Source organism: Oncorhynchus gorbuscha, linkage group LG14 (assembly GCF_021184085.1).
Source record: "Oncorhynchus gorbuscha isolate QuinsamMale2020 ecotype Even-year linkage group LG14, OgorEven_v1.0, whole genome shotgun sequence".
NCBI classification, from domain to species: Eukaryota; Metazoa; Chordata; class Actinopteri; order Salmoniformes; family Salmonidae; genus Oncorhynchus; species Oncorhynchus gorbuscha.
In genome coordinates, this window is record NC_060186.1 from 26,959,655 (window position 1) to 26,975,743 (window position 16,089).

Here is a 16,089-nt window from a genome sequence, read left to right on the forward strand (position 1 = left end):
TTCAATCCAGGTGTGGAAAGCTCTTAGAGACTTACCTAGGAAGTGTCTCAACAACGTATTTATTCAGGGGTGTGGATTCTTACGTAAATTTGATATTTCTGTATTTAATTTTCAATAAATCTAAAAACATGTTTTCACTTTGTCATTATGAGGTATTGTGTGTAGATGGATGAGAACAAAAATAAGTGTAGACATTTTTAATTCAGGCTGTAACACACCAAAATGTGGAATAAGTCATGGGGTATGAATACTTTCTGAAGGCACTGTACACTGAGTGTACAAAACATTAGGAATACCTGCTCTTTCCATGACATACTGTAGACTGGCCAGGTGAATCCAGGTGAAAGGTATGATCCCTTATTTACATCATCTGTTAAATCCTCTTCAATCAGTGTAGATGAAGGGGAGGAGAGAGGTTAAATAAGGATGTTTAGGCCATGAGCAATGGAGCCATATATTGTGTATGTGTGCTATTCAGAAGGTGAAAATATGTAAGTGCCTTTTAACGGGGTATAGTAATTGGAGCAAGGCACACCGATTTGAGTGAGTCAAGAACAGCAACTCTGCTGGGTTTTTCACGCTCCACAGTTTCCCATGCGTATCAAGATTGTTCCCCCACCCAAGGACATCCAGCCAACTTGATACAACTGTGGGAAGCATAGGAGTCGTGACATGGCCACCATCCCTGTGGAATGCTTTCGACACCTTGTAGAGTTCATGCCTCATCGAATTGAAGTTGTTCTGAGGGCAAAGCGGGGGCAACTCAATGTTAGGAAGGTGTTCCTAATGTTTTTTCCACTCAGTCTATGTGACAGACAATCACAGATTATAAAGGCAAAGCCAGCCACGTCGCGGACACCGAAGCCTTGCTCTCGGACAAGCTAAACCCGTTTGTCCGCTTCAAGGAAAACACAGTGCCACCAACGTGGGCCACCTCCACTCACGAGGACTGTGAGCTCTCATTCTCCGTTTGCCGATGTGAGTAAGACATTTAAGGAGCTTAACCCTCTCAAGGCTGGAGGCCCGGATGGCATCCCAGGCCATGTCCTCAGAGCATGTGCAGATCAGCTGGCAGGACATATTCAATATCTCCCTATCCCAGTCTGTTGTCCCCACTTGCTTCAAGATGTCAAACATTGTTCCTGTGCCCAAGAAAGTGAAGGTCACTGAACTAAATGACTATCGCCTTGTAGCATTCACTCCTGTACTCATGAAATGCTTTGAGAGGCTAGTTAAGGATTATATCACCTTAACGACACCCTAGACCCACTACAATTTGTATACTGCCCCAACAGATCCACAGACTATGCAATCACCATCGCACTGCACACTGCCCAATCCCATCTGGACAAGAGGAATACCTTTGTAAGAATGCTGTTAACCGACTACAGCTCAGCCTTCCACACCATATTGCCCTCCAAGCTCATCACTAAGCTCAGGGCCCTGATCTGAACCCCGCCCCGTGCAACTAAGTCCTGCACTTCCTGACGAGCCAACGCCAGGTATTGACGGTAGGCAACAACACCTCCACCATGCTGATCCAAAACACGGAGGCCCCACAAGGGTATGTGCTCAGACCCTTTCTGTACTCCCTGTTCACCCGTGACAGCGAGACCACACACATATTGAACTCAATCATTACATTTGCTGATGAAACAACAGAAATTATGAGACAGGGAGGAGGCGAAGTCCCTGGTGGAATGGTGTCAGAAAAATCAAATGTCCACTTCATATGTACAGTGGCATTTTTTTGGAATTACCTGGATTTCTGCATAAATTGGTTACAAAATTAAATCTGATCTTCATCTAAGTCACAACAACAGACACACACAGTGACCTTGAACTAATAACACACACATTATTGTATTTTTCTTGTCTATATTGAATACATTGTTTAAACATTCACAGGGTAGGTTGAAAAAAGTATGTGAATCGCTAGGCTAATGACTTCTCTAAAAGCTAGTTGGAGTCAGGATCATCATCATGGTTGGGGACTACTTTTGCTGTCTCAGGGCCTGGACAGCTTGCAATCATCGACGGAGATATGAATTCCCAAGTGTATCAAGACATTTTGCAGGATCATGTAAGGCTCTCTGTCCGCGAATAGAGGCTCAACAGTTGGGTGATGCAACAGGACGACCCGAAACCAGGAAGTAAATCAACAACAAAATGGCTTCAACAGACGAAAATACGTCTTCTGGAGTGGCCCAGTCAGAGTCCTGACCTCAACCCTATTTGAGATGCTGTGGCATGACCTCAAGAGATCGGTTCACACCAGACAGCCCAAGAATATTACTGAAGTGAAACAGTTGGTCCAAAATTCCTCATGACTGTTGTGCAGGTCTGATCCGCAACCACAGAAAAATGTTTGGTTGAGATTATTGCTGTCAAAGGAGGGTCAACCAGTTATTAAATCCAAGGGTTCACATACTTTTTGCACCCTGCACTGTGAATGTTTACACGGTGTGTTCAATAAAGACATGAAAACGTATAATAGTTTGTACTTTATAAATTTAAGCAGACTGTGTTTGTCTATTGTTGTGACTTAGATGAAGATCAGATCAAATTGGATGACCAATTTATGCAGAAAACCAGGTAATTCCAAAGGGTTCAGATACTTTTTCTTGCCACTGTATATACTGTATATCCTATATAAATACTGCTGTACACACCTTTTCTATTCATATACTGCCCATACTGAATATACACACCATGCTCTACACATCTTCATTCTGATATTTCTTTCTTCATTTATCTTTTAGGAATTTGTGTGTATTGTTTTCTATTGGTCAGTATCACTGCACTGTTGGCACTAGAAACACAAGGATTTCGTCGCACCTGCGACAACGTCGGAAAAGTACGTTTACGTGACCCATACAATTTGACTTGATTTCTTTCCCACAGTTAATATTCGCTGTCTTTTTATCCCTCTAACATTGTAAGTCTGGGCGTATCCCCTGCATCACAATCACCATTACCATCAAAACACCCTCAGTCCCTTCCTGAGCGGTGTTGTTTCCTATCTATGTGGATAGAAATCGGTCAGAGATCGCAGATCGGGAAAGTCATAACTGTTTCCCCTCCTCTTTTAACCATCAACACACCTGTGGGCCATTGTTTCCCTAGCCTTTCCTATTGATCCAGACTGATCCTTCTAAATGTCAAGTTAGAAAACTCTCTGGTTGGCTTACTCTGGGCTACAGGCATTATCTGGTCTGTTACACACACACACACACACACACACACACACACACACACACACACACACACACACACACACACACACACACACACACACACACACACACACACGCGCGCGCACGCACGCACACGCACACGCACACACAAGCACACTCATGCATGCATGCATTGCATGCAGAAACACACGGGCACACACATTCCCTCTCAGTGCTTCTAGGCGTCCTTTTGGGATAATTACGAGATGTCATCTTTGTGTGGTGGGCATATCCAATTATCCTAATTAGCCGTTGATGGTGTGTCTGTGGGTCTCCGCCACGTTAGCCAAGTTTTAATCAGTCTGTTCTTGTTTTTCTGTGTCCATCTACTGCTTCTGTTCATTAACCTCAATGGGCCTTTCAGAGATTCAGACAGAGACAATTGACAGGGTGGCTTCAGAGGTAAGGAGTATTGATGTAGTTGGACTTGAGTGGAACGTTTTGAGATGTGTCTTGAACTTTAACAGTCAAGATAAAAAATAGTATAGTAGGGAAGCATGTTATAGCTTTTCTTTTGTGCTTTGTGATGCGCTACGGCTGTGTGTCTGTGTGTTTGTATGTGTTTGTGTGTGTCCACGAATCAGATCAGATTTATATGTTTAACTGAAAACTTTCACAGCAGGGGGGAATGATGCATTCTGATCCATTCCTACTTACCCAACAAAAGCGTTCAGGTTGAAATTAAAAGATCAGAAATCGACATCAGTGCTGGCTGGGGATGCACAACACAACCGCTCACCCAATCATGAGACTTACAGACCCTAATGCTCTCCCTCCCTGTGGTGCTACACACACACACACACAACTCCCTCATTCACTGTCTCAATAGAGGCTGTGCTGGTCTCTGCGTCGTTCATCAGTCACAGAACCCGTCTTAACTGGGTCAAGACCGCTGGGGGCCCTGGAAACCTGCACCTCCTCCTTCGTTTCTCTCATCCTCTCTGACTCTGACCGGACTGTCGGCGGCTCTGGGATACAGCTGGAGCCGGAGCATCACTCACACTTAATAGAGACCCTAGGAATTCAGAGCAGAGGAGGAACATGGAACATTTAACAGTTTAACCGTTGTTACTTTTGAAATACGCAGTGCGGCCTGGATTTACTACCTGTACAGGAGCTATTACCACAGTCAATCATTCTGTTTATTACTACTCTGTGTCATTATGGAGATCATGGAATCGTTTTTATATCCATTTTTAACATGACTTTTTTTTAACATACGTTTTTTTCAATCGCTAACATGCACTGAAACAGAACCGAACAGTGTATGTTCAGAACACTGAACAGAACACCGAACAGAACACTGAACAGAACAGTGTATGTTCAGAACACTGAACAGAACACCGAACAGAACACTGAACAGAACAGTGTATGTTCAGAACACTGAACAGAACACCGAACAGAACACTGAACAGAACACTGAACAGAACACTGAACAGAACACTGAACAGAACAGTGTATGTGGATCAAACTGTGAATCATTTGTCATTGCTTTCACACAAAATGCATTCAATGACCACGTTCTCCATCAACTCTTTTGTCATTCATACTCCACCACCTGCAAAACTATATATTTGCAGCACGTTTTCAAATGCTAACACACTGTTTCCAAAACTGTTTAAAAAACACATTCAAAACAGAATGATGGAAATGTCGTGCTTTTCTGCAGTAACCAGATTGAAACATATAGAAAATCTCAGGAGAATATTTACCGTTTCACCCAATTGTTTACACATTAAAATTGGAACTTGAAACGCTATTACCGAAACCTAAAGCTCAAGGACCAAATACCTAAACCAAGTCTGCAAAATTGAAATTCCTGCTATACACTCAGATTTCAATTCTAAATCACACTTTTTGCAAAACACCACACAGTTCTCTACATTAGGCACAACATTCAAAATTAAAATATCTTCAGTCCCTTTGGAAAGCAACGCCAATCACAATGTCAAGCTCTTTACACCAATTGGCAACACCCACTCCTCACAGGTGTAAGCACTAGTTGCAGAATTGTTCACTTAGAAATCAGAGCATTAGCACTATAAAAGGCCACAGATGAGCTCTCCTGTTTTAGAGGAAAATGGAAGTCAGTGGTGAAGCAAGAGCTAGAGGTGAAGGAGTGAGAGTAAGAGGAATACGAGGAAGGACAGTTGTCTCAGATGACATCAGGGCCACATTGGTTGAACATGTGCTAAACCATGGATTGAGTATGAGGCAGGCTGGGCAGAGAGTACAACACAACCTGAGCCGCTACACTGTTGCGTCTATCATCCGTACATTCAGAAATGACAACCGGTAAGTTACCTACCATCTACACTATGCTCTTTATGTATGGATACTGTAGTATACTGCAATCCGACATATCAGTAGGCCTATGTTACTCAGCGATTGTTGGCCAATGTTACAGTAATGTCATTTCATATTGAGAGAAAAATGATTATTTTTGCTTACTGTAATCAATCATATCATATTTGTGGATCTTCTGCAGAACTGAGAGACCTCCAGGCCATGGTGGAAGACACCGCCTGTTCACACCAGAACAGGAACCGCTCTTGTTAACAAGGTGGTGGCAAAAAAATACCATTAGACGACTAGAAATCCAGAACCACATAATTGCAGACAGCACAATATTACATAGCATTCACCAGGTGGACTTGTCTACATTGGACCCTGTATTACAGCGCCACCGAATCCGGATGAAACAGGTCTACAAGGTGCCATTTGAGCGCAACTCAGAGAGGGTTGAATAGCAGCGCTTTGAAAATGTGCAAGTAAGTACTACACTGTGAATTTACTATCATATCAACACTATGTGGACACATTACAGTGCTGTAATCCAGTGTATTGTGTCTAACCATATTGACTGCTCAAGGTCTATGTCACATATTGCCTTGTCTGTTTCAGAGAGTCTTGGAGCTGGATGCTGCTTCAATTCAGCACGTTTATATTTACGTTGATGAGGCTGGCTTCAACCTAGCCAAAAGAAGGGGACGGGACGGAACATTATTGGCCACGGTGCCATTGTGAATGTCCCTGGACAGCGTGGAGGGAATATCACCATGTGCGTAGCCTGTAGCCCGCAAGGCGTCCTCGATCACCATACCAACCTTGGTCCCTACAACACTGCCCTTCTCATCTCATTCCTGGACACACTACATGGAATCCTCATTCCAGCAGAGCAGAGGGGTGGACCAGAGCAGCCCAGTGATGTTGTCATCTGGGACAACGTGAGTTTCCAACGGGCTGCTCTGGTCCACAACTGGTTCATCGACCACCCACAATTTATTGTTCTATACCTCCCACCATATTCCCCATTCCTAAACCCAATTGAAGAGTTTTTTTCATCATGGCGATAGGTGTGTGTCCGCCATCCCTTCGCACGCTTGCCTCTTCTCCAGGCAATGGAAGATGCATGTGGTGAAGTTGATGTGGGGGTTTAAGGCGGCTGGATCCATCATCTTCCCCCGCTGTTTAGCCAGGGAGAACATCTCTTGTGATGTATCTGAGGTGCTTTGGCCAGACCAAAATAGGAGGCAGGGTGCAGCCTAATGTCTTTTTTCTTATATTTTGTTTTTGTCTTTTTGTGTTTAGAGTTTTGAAAAAATGAGTCACTGTCTTTTAAAAAACAAATAGTACAGAGAATCGTTTATCTTACTGAATGTTGTTCCTGGTTTTCTCCTGTTGGAAATAAATGACAATGTTTTTGTTACTGTATTGCCTTTGTGAGTGTTTATTCATGTATACTTGAGTATGTACACATTACTGTAACAATCTTTTACAACCGGCTACAGTGTAACACTAAAAATGCAAAAGGCATAATGACAGATGACCTTTGCTGAGTACAGAAGGGTCTCCAACCTCATAAACCTACTGATGGGAAATTCATAGTAGTGTTTTGTGTTGAGCACATCAGTGTGTTGGTAGACAGATCTATTCATATGGCGTGTGTGTGTGTGTGTCATTTGGATGCGAAAAATCATTTTGGAAAGAGATAAAACAGTTTTGAATGCAGCGTTTGCTTCGCTAGAGATTTGCATTTTGTATTTGTGGTTTTGTGTTTAGAGTTTTGGGAAAATGGGACAAATATTCAGCAAATGTGTAAACAATTGTTGAAAACTGTGAAGTGACTATGCATAGATAATAACAGATAGTCTGGGTAGCCATTTGATTAGCTGTTCAGGAGTCCTTGGGGGTAGAAGCTATTTAGGACCTAAGACTTGGAACTCTGGTATAGCTTGCTGTGTGGTAGTAGAGAGAACAGTCTATGACTAGGGTGTCTGGAGTCTTTGACAATTTTTAGGGCCTTCCTCTGACACCACCTGGTGTAGAGGTCCTGGGTGTCAGGAAGCTTGGCCCCAGTGATTTACTGGGCCGTTCGCACTACCCTCGGTAGTGCCTTGCGGTTGGAGACCGAGCAGTTGCCATACCAGGCAGTGATGCAACTAGTCAGGATACTCTCGATGGTGCAGCTGTGGAACCTTCTAGGGATCTGAGGACACATGCCAAATCTTTTCAGTCTCCTGAGGGGGAATAGGTTTTGTCATGCACTCTTCCCGACTGTTTTGGTGTGCTTGGACCATGTTAGTTTGTTGGTGATGTGGATGCCAAGGAACTTGAAGCTCTCAACCTGCTCCACTTCCGCCCTGTCGATGAGAATGTTGGCGTCCTCTGTCCTCGTTTTCCTGTTGTCCACAATCATCTCCTTTGTCTTGATCACTTTGAGGGAGAGGTTGTTGTCCTTGCACCAAAAAAAGGGTTATTGATAATGGCTATATAAAGAACCTTTCTCAATCCGAAAGGTTCTTTGGAGATCCCTTTGAAGAAAGGAAGAAATTCTGTTCTGCCATATTATATTGTTACATTTCCACAGGTGTTATTAATAATGTGTTAATTGACCAATTGAATTAAGTAAGCTACCGCTGGAGCAGCTGGGGGTCTCTGAGGTCATCCCTGGCCATCATCATATATAACATGTAGTGGTATACCACAACACGTAGATAAACTGGAATGAAACTCACTCACGATTTCACATACAGAGGTGTGGCAAACAATAATGCCGGAAGTAGGGATGGGAGTGTTAGCATGCGGATCTGAGCAGATTAGATGTAGTCATTCTTTGTGTGTATAGGTTTTTGTATGGAGGGGAGAAAGAAAATTAAATGAATGAAAATTCTAATATAATACAATTTAGAAAGAGCTGTATGCAAAACCACGCCTCAAAATATTCTAATGACCCACCTCCCCCACATTTGAATTATCACTTAAATACCAAAAAAACATTTTTGTGAACTAAAAAGAACCATTGAAGAGCTCAAAGAGTTTTTTGAGTCATTATGGTTCCACATAGAACCTTCACCCTTCCAAAAGAACCCTTGAGGAACCCTCATTTGTTGTGTGGACCTTTTTTTGTGGACCATTTTTTGAGCATGCATTGTAATGAATAGGGTACCATTTGGGACAGACTGTATTGCCCCTAAAGCTCAACACTTTGATAATATGAGCAACACCAATAGGCTGAGAGAGTGTGAAGCTTTGATAATATACTGTATATTACCTCTGATAATTGCCAGGGAGCTCACAATTTGATATTATCATGATACTTTGGTGTCGTTGCGATATGTATTGCGATTCTATGTGTATTGCAATTCGACAGTGCGATTATATGTTCCACACGTACACTACCGTTCAAAAGTTTGGGGTCACTTCGAAATGTCCTTGTTCTTGTGTAGACATTGTTAATGTTGTAAATGACTATTGTTGCTGGAAATGGCAGATTTTTGATGGAATATCAAATCAAAGTTTATGCGCCGAATACAACCCTCAGCTTTCACCTTACAGTGAAATGCTTACTTACAGGCTCTAACCAATGGTGCGAAAATAAAGGTGTGTGTGTGTGTGTGTGTGTGACTATGCATATATGATGAACAGAGAGTAGCAGAAGCGTAAAAAAAGGGGTTGGCGGGTGGTGGGACACAATGCAGCTAGCCCAGTTAGCCAATTAATATCTACATTGGCGTACAGAGGCCCATTATCAGCAACCACCACTCCTGTGTTCCAATGGCACGTTGTGTTAGCTAATCCAAGTTTATCATTTTAAAAGGCTAATTGATCATTATAAAACCTTTTTGCTATTATGTTAGCACAGCTGAAAACTGTTGTGCTGATTATAAGAAGCAATAAAACTGGCCTTCTTTAGACTAGTTGAGTATCTGGAGCATCAGCATTTGTGGGTTCGATTATAGGCTCAAAATGGCGAGCAACAAATACCTTTCTTCTGAAACTCGTCAGCTATTCTTGTTCTGAGAAATGAAGGCTATCTCATGCCAAATATTGCCAAGAAATTGAAGATATCGTATGCTATGTACTACTCTCTTCACAGAACAGAGCAAACTGGCTCTAACCAGAATAGAAAGAGGAGTGTGAGGCCCTGGTGCACAACTGAGCAAGAGGACAAGTACATTAGAGTGTCTAGTTTGAGAAACAGACACCTCACAAGTCCCCAACTGGCAGCTTCATTAAATAGTACCTGCAAAACACCAGTCTCAACATCAACAGTGAACAAGTGACTCCAGGATGCTGGTATGATTGTCTGAGTCAATTCACCCGGACAGGCGTCGTAACCGACGTCAGTGTGCAGATGGACACCGGCACACTGGAGAAGTATGTTCTTCACAAATTAATCCCGGTTTTAAGTGTACCGGGCAGATGGCAAACAGCGTGTGTGGTGTTGTGTGGGTCAGTGGTTTGCCCCATGGTATGGACAGGCATAAGCTACTGAACAACAAACACAATTTCATTTTATCAATGACAATTTGAACGCACAGAGATACCGTGACGACATCCCGAGGCCCATTGTCGTGCCATTCATCTGCCGCCATCACCTCATGTTTCAGCATGATAATGCACGGCCCCATATCGCAATGATCTGTACGAAATTCCTGGAAGCTGAAAATGTCCCTGTTCTTCTATGGCCTGCATACTCACAAGACAAGTCACCCATTGAGCATAATTGGGATGCTATGGATACGACAGCGTCTTCCAGTTCCCGCAAATATCCAACAACATCGCACAGCTATTGAAGAGGAGTGGGGCAACATTCCACAGGCCACAGTCAACAACCTGATCAACTCCATGTGAATGAGATGTGCCGCGCTGCACGAGGCAAATGCTTGTCAGACCAGATACAGACTCGTTTTCTGATCCACGACCCCTACTTTATTTTAAAGGTATCTGTGACCAACAGATGCATATCTGTATTCCCAGTCATGTGAAATCCATAGATTAGGGCTTAATGAATTGATTTCAATTGACTGATTTCCTTATATGAACTGTAACTCAGTAAAATCTATGGAATTGTTGCATGTTGCATTTATATTTTTGTTCGGTGTGTATAATTACTCTATATCTTCCAAAAATAATAGCGCAATATGAAGCTGTAGTGATTTTCTTCCCCCATCACTACTGTATATCATACAGTACAAATCAAACATCACTGTCCCTCTCATGGTACACAGTTGAATATCGAAAGAGAGGATGTGAAGGTTAGAAAACTCAAATCTTTGAAAAAATAAAACTGTTTTGTGAAGATAGTCTTTGATTATTTACACTATTTGTATAATTAAATGCTCTTACCCAAAAGGTTTTGAGGAGATCTGTGATTCCTTCCAGCTTTTTGTCCATAGTCTAGTAGAAATAGCTGTTGCCGTTCAGTTTCAGAGCTACTTGTTTCATAATTGAATGCTGTTTAGTGTTCAGCAGTCTTTGTGTATTGTGTGGTGAGAATGGGGAATAAACACGGGTTATGTGGGAAATCTGCCAACCAAAAGGTTGTGCGTCCTTTATAGTGGATTTGTTTGGTATGGAGAGGTCAATAGAGGCTAAATTGCCTGATTCACACAAGAGAGAGGAGAGCGAGATGGCAACAGACAGAGAGAGGGAGGAGGGAGGGAGAGGGGGTGAAAAGGGACGGAATGAGGGAGCGACAGCGAGAGATAGAAAGACACACAGAGAAAGCGAAGAAAGAGAGAGAGAGAGAAAAATAGAGAGAGAGAGAGAGAGAGAGAGAGAGATGGGGGATTGAGTGTAATGTGTCGGGTCCTGAGGGGTCAAGGGTTTAGACCAGCTATATAGGTTCTTCATTTTCAAGTTAACCGTCGAGCTGACACATCTGGGAGCCTGAGTGTGAACAGGGACATCATGTAGCACGACGTCTACTGTGGTGCTTTTCATTGTTGCTACGCGTACTGGCATGCGGTCTTGTTGTTTCTGCCTGTGTGTCCTCTCATAGGAGTTAGAATTCTAGGATGGCTAACGACAAGGTCCAGTTGTTTTTCCGGACCTTGTGACCTAAACAGGGCCATGTTACACAGCAATCTCTTAACAGTATATGGCTACATTTGAACCTGACCAGGAGAAACTCAGGGGAGTACCAACAACTTGCTCTCTATATACAGTATATAGTAGCAGTCAAAAGTTTGGACACAGCTACTCATTCCAGGGTTTTTATTTTTGCACTATTTTCTACATTGTAGAATAATAGTGAAGACGTCAAAACTATGAAATAACACATATGGAATCATGTAGTAACCAAAAAAGTGTTAAACACACACACACACACACACACACACACACACACACACACACACACACACACACACACACACACACACACACACACACACACACACACACACACACACACACACACACACACACACACACACACACACACACACACACACACATATATATATATATATGTAGTATATCACAAAAGTGAGTACACCCCTCACATTTTTGTAAATATTTATCTAGATCTTTTTATGTGACAATACTGAAGAAATGACACTTTGCTACAATGTAAAGTAGTGAGTGTACAGCTTGTATAACAGTGTAAATTTGCTGCCCCTTCAAAATAACTCAACACACAGCCATTAATGTCTAAACCGCTTGCAACAAAAGTGAGTACACCCCTAAGTGAAAATGTCAAAATTGGGCCCAAAGTGTCAATATTTTGTGTGGCCACCATCATATTCCACCACTGCCTTTACCCTCTTGGGCATGGAGTTCACCAGAGCTTCACAGGTTGCCACTGGAGTCCTCCTCCACTCCTGCATGACGACATCACGGAGCTGGTGGATGTTAGAGACCTTGCACTCCTCCACCTTCCGTTTGAGGATGCCCCACAGATGCTCAATAGGGTTTAGGTCTGGAGACATGCTTGGCCAGTCCATCACCTTTACCCTCAGCTTCTTTAGCAAGGTAGTGGTCGTCTTGGAGTTGTGTTTGGGGTCGTTATCATGTTGGAATACTGCCCTGCGGCCCAGTCTCCGAAGGGAGGGGATCATGCTCTGCTTCAGTATGTCACAGTACATGTTGGCATTCATGGTTCCCTCAATGAACTGTAGCTCCCCAGTGCCGGCAGCACTCATGCAGTCCCAGACCATGACACTCCCACCACCATGCTTGACTGTAGGCAAGAGACACTTGTCTTTGTACTCCTCACCTGGTTGCCGCCACACATGCTTGACACCATCTGAATCAAATAAGTTTATCTTGGTCTCATCAGACCACAGGACATGGTTCCAGTAACCAATGTCCCTAGTCTGCTTGTCTTCAGCAAACTGTTTGCGGGCTTTCTTGTGCATCATCTTTAGAAGAGGCTTCCTTCTGGGATGACAGCCATACAGACCAATTTGATGCAGTGTACAGCGTATGGTCTGAGCACTGGCAGCACTCATACGTCTATTTCCCAAAGACAACCTCTGGATATGACGCTGAGCACATGCACTCAACTTCTTTGGTCGACCATGGCGAGGCCTGTTCTGAGTGGAACCTGTCCAGTTAAACCGCTGTATGGTCTTGGCCACTGTGCTGCAGCTTAGTTTCAGGGTCTTGGCAATCTTCTTATAGCCCAGGCCATCTTTATGTAGCGCAACAATATTTTTTTTCAGATCCAGAGTTACCTCTGCTGCAGAGGATAAGTTCATTAGAGATACCAGCCTCAGAAATTGTCAATTGACTGCACCTCAGATTTCAGTCCAAATAAATGCTTCACAGAGTTCAAGTAACAGACATCAACATCCACTATTCAGAAGAGACTGCGTGAATCAGGCCTTAATGGTCAAATTGCTGCAAATAAACTACTATAAACTACAAATAAACTTGCTTGGGCCAAGAAACACGAGCAATGGACATTATACCGGTGGGTAATCTGTCCTTTGGTCTTATGATTCCAAATTGGAGATTTTTGGTTCCAACCGCCCTTTCATTGTGAGACGCAGAGTAGGTGAACGAATGATCTCCGCATGTGTGGTTCCCACCGAGAAGCATGGAGGAGGTGTGATGGTACTTTGCTGGTGACACTGTCAGTGATTTATTTAGAATTCAAGGCACACTTAACCAGCATGGCTTCCGCAGCATTCTACAGTGATACGCCATCCCATTTGTTTGCGCTTAGTGGGACTATAATTTGTTTTTCAACAGGACAATGACCCAGAACACACCTCCAGGCTGTGTTAGGTATCAGGTACCAAGGTTAGGCCCAAGTACAGACTGTGTGAAGTAACAATGTTTATTGTAACAACAGGGGAAGGCAAACGACAAGTCAAGGCAGGCAGGGATTGATAATCCAGAGGTGGCGCAAAGGCACGGCAGGCAGGCTCAGGGTCAGGCAGAGGGTTCAGGCGAGCGGGTGCAGGGTCAAGACAGGCAAGGGTCAAAAACGTTGAGAAAAAGAAAAACTGGACAAAGCAGGAGCTGAGACACAAAATGCTGGTAGGCTTGAACAAACAAGACGGACTGGCAACAGACAGCAAGAAAACACAGGCGTAAATACACAGGGGATAATGGGGAAGATGGGCGACACCTGGAGGGGGGTGGAGACAATCACAAAGACAGGTGAAACGGATCAAGGCGTGACAGTTAGGGCTATTTGACCAAGGAGAGTGATGGAGTGCTGCATCAGATGACCTGGCCTCCACAAACACCCTACCTCAACCCAAATGCGATGGTTTGGGATGAGTTGGACCGCAGAGTGAAGGAAAAGCAGCCAACAAGTACTCAGCATATGTGGGAATTCTTTCAAGACTGTTAAAAAATCATTCGAGGTGAAGCTAGTTGAGAGAATGCCAAGAGTTTACAAAGTTGTCATCAAGGCAAAGGGTGACTACTTTGAGGAATCTCAAATATATTTGGATTTGTTTAACACTTTTTGGTTACTACATGATTCAATATTTGTTATTCCATACTGTTGATGTCTTCTTCTACAATGTAGAAAATAGTGAAAATAAAGAAAAACCCTTGAATGAGTAGGTGTTCGAAAACATTTGACCGGTACGGTATATATTATTATATTTCCTTCTGAGCATAAAAGTATGTATAACGCACGACACACAATGGCTTGATATAGAAAACAAAAAAACAGAATGGCAAAATCTTTCAATGTTTGGGAAGGAGCAGCCGACGGGGCTTGCTGTCTGTCAGGTGCATATGTAGTGACGGAGGTCCCAGCAGAACAGAGTTATTATTAAATTATCTCCATCGGCGAAGACTCCTGTTCAGGTTGACATTTCCTCCTCTGGCTTACTGCACCTTCAGGCTATGTGTGTGTGTGTGTGTGTGTGTGCATGTGTGTTTGGGGAGGGGGGGGGGTGTCAGAGCACATCTGCAAGTGTACGATATCACTGAAGACCTCACATCCCTGCTTCACACACACACACACACACACACACACACACACACACACACACACACACACACACACACACACACACACACACACACACACACACACACACACACACACACACACACACACACACACACACACACACACACACACACACGCACACAGGCACACACACAGGCACACGCCGTGGGCACTGGCAGACACCATGAGCTCTGGCATGTCAAAGAACTGCCAATTATGGACCAAAATGGCACCTACAAAAACTCTATGTGCTATGCTACATTGTAGAAATGTTCCAAAGGCTTGAAACGAAACCTTTGGATATTGAACCACTAACATCTATAGTACATTTACATCATACGGTATGCAATAACCAACCTATACATACAGTATGTCATAACTCAAGTTCAAAAGAAATTGCCTAGTAAAAATATATACAGTTAAAATATGACCAGTAACAATCTTATAATTACGCCTGCATTTTACAGTCTTCCTTTATTGCACACACAGTATTCAAATCAAATCAAATCAAATGTATTTATATAGCCCTTCGTACATCAGCTGATATCTCAAAGTGCTGTACAGAAACCCAGCCTAAAACCCCAAACAGCAAACAATGCAGGTGTAAAAGCACGGTGGCTAGGAAAAACTCCCTAGAAAGGCCAAAACCTAGGAAGAAACCTAGAGAGGAACCGGGCTATGTGGGGTGGCCAGTCCTCTTCTGGCTGTGCCGGGTAGAGATTATAACAGAACATGACCAAGATGTTCAAATGTTCATAAATGACCAGCATGGTCAAATAATAATAAGGCAGAACAATTGAAACTGGAGCAGCAGCACAGTCAGGTGGACTGGGGACAGCAAGGAGCCATCATGTCAGGTAGTCCTGGGGCACGGTCCTAGGGCTCAGGTCCTCCGAGAGAGAGAAAGAAAGAGAGAATTAGAGAGAGCATATGTGGGGTGGCCAGTCCTCTTCTGGCTGTGCCGGGTGGAGATTATAACAGAACGTGGCCAAGATGTTCAAATGTTCATAAATGACCAGCATGGTTGAATAATAGTAAGGCAGAACAGTTGAAACTGGAGCAGGAGCATGGCCAGGTGGACTGGGGACAGCAAGGAGTCCTCATGTCAGGTAGTCCTGGGACATGGTCCTAGGGCCCAGGCCA

The 16,089-nt window shown here is 43.4% G+C and overlaps 1 protein-coding gene and 1 long non-coding RNA gene across 3 annotated transcripts in view; both read left to right on the forward strand.

The window, feature by feature from the left end:
* The window catches only part of LOC123994841 (chemokine-like protein TAFA-5), a 199,678-nt gene that overhangs the window by 149,460 nt on the left and 34,129 nt on the right, over nt 1-16,089 (forward strand). The window lies entirely within an intron of this gene.
* Nucleotides 5,325-6,430, forward strand: LOC123994842. Its single transcript, XR_006831735.1, has 3 exons — nt 5,325-5,531; nt 5,725-6,007; nt 6,141-6,430. It is a non-coding gene; the product is annotated as an uncharacterized LOC123994842 (long non-coding RNA).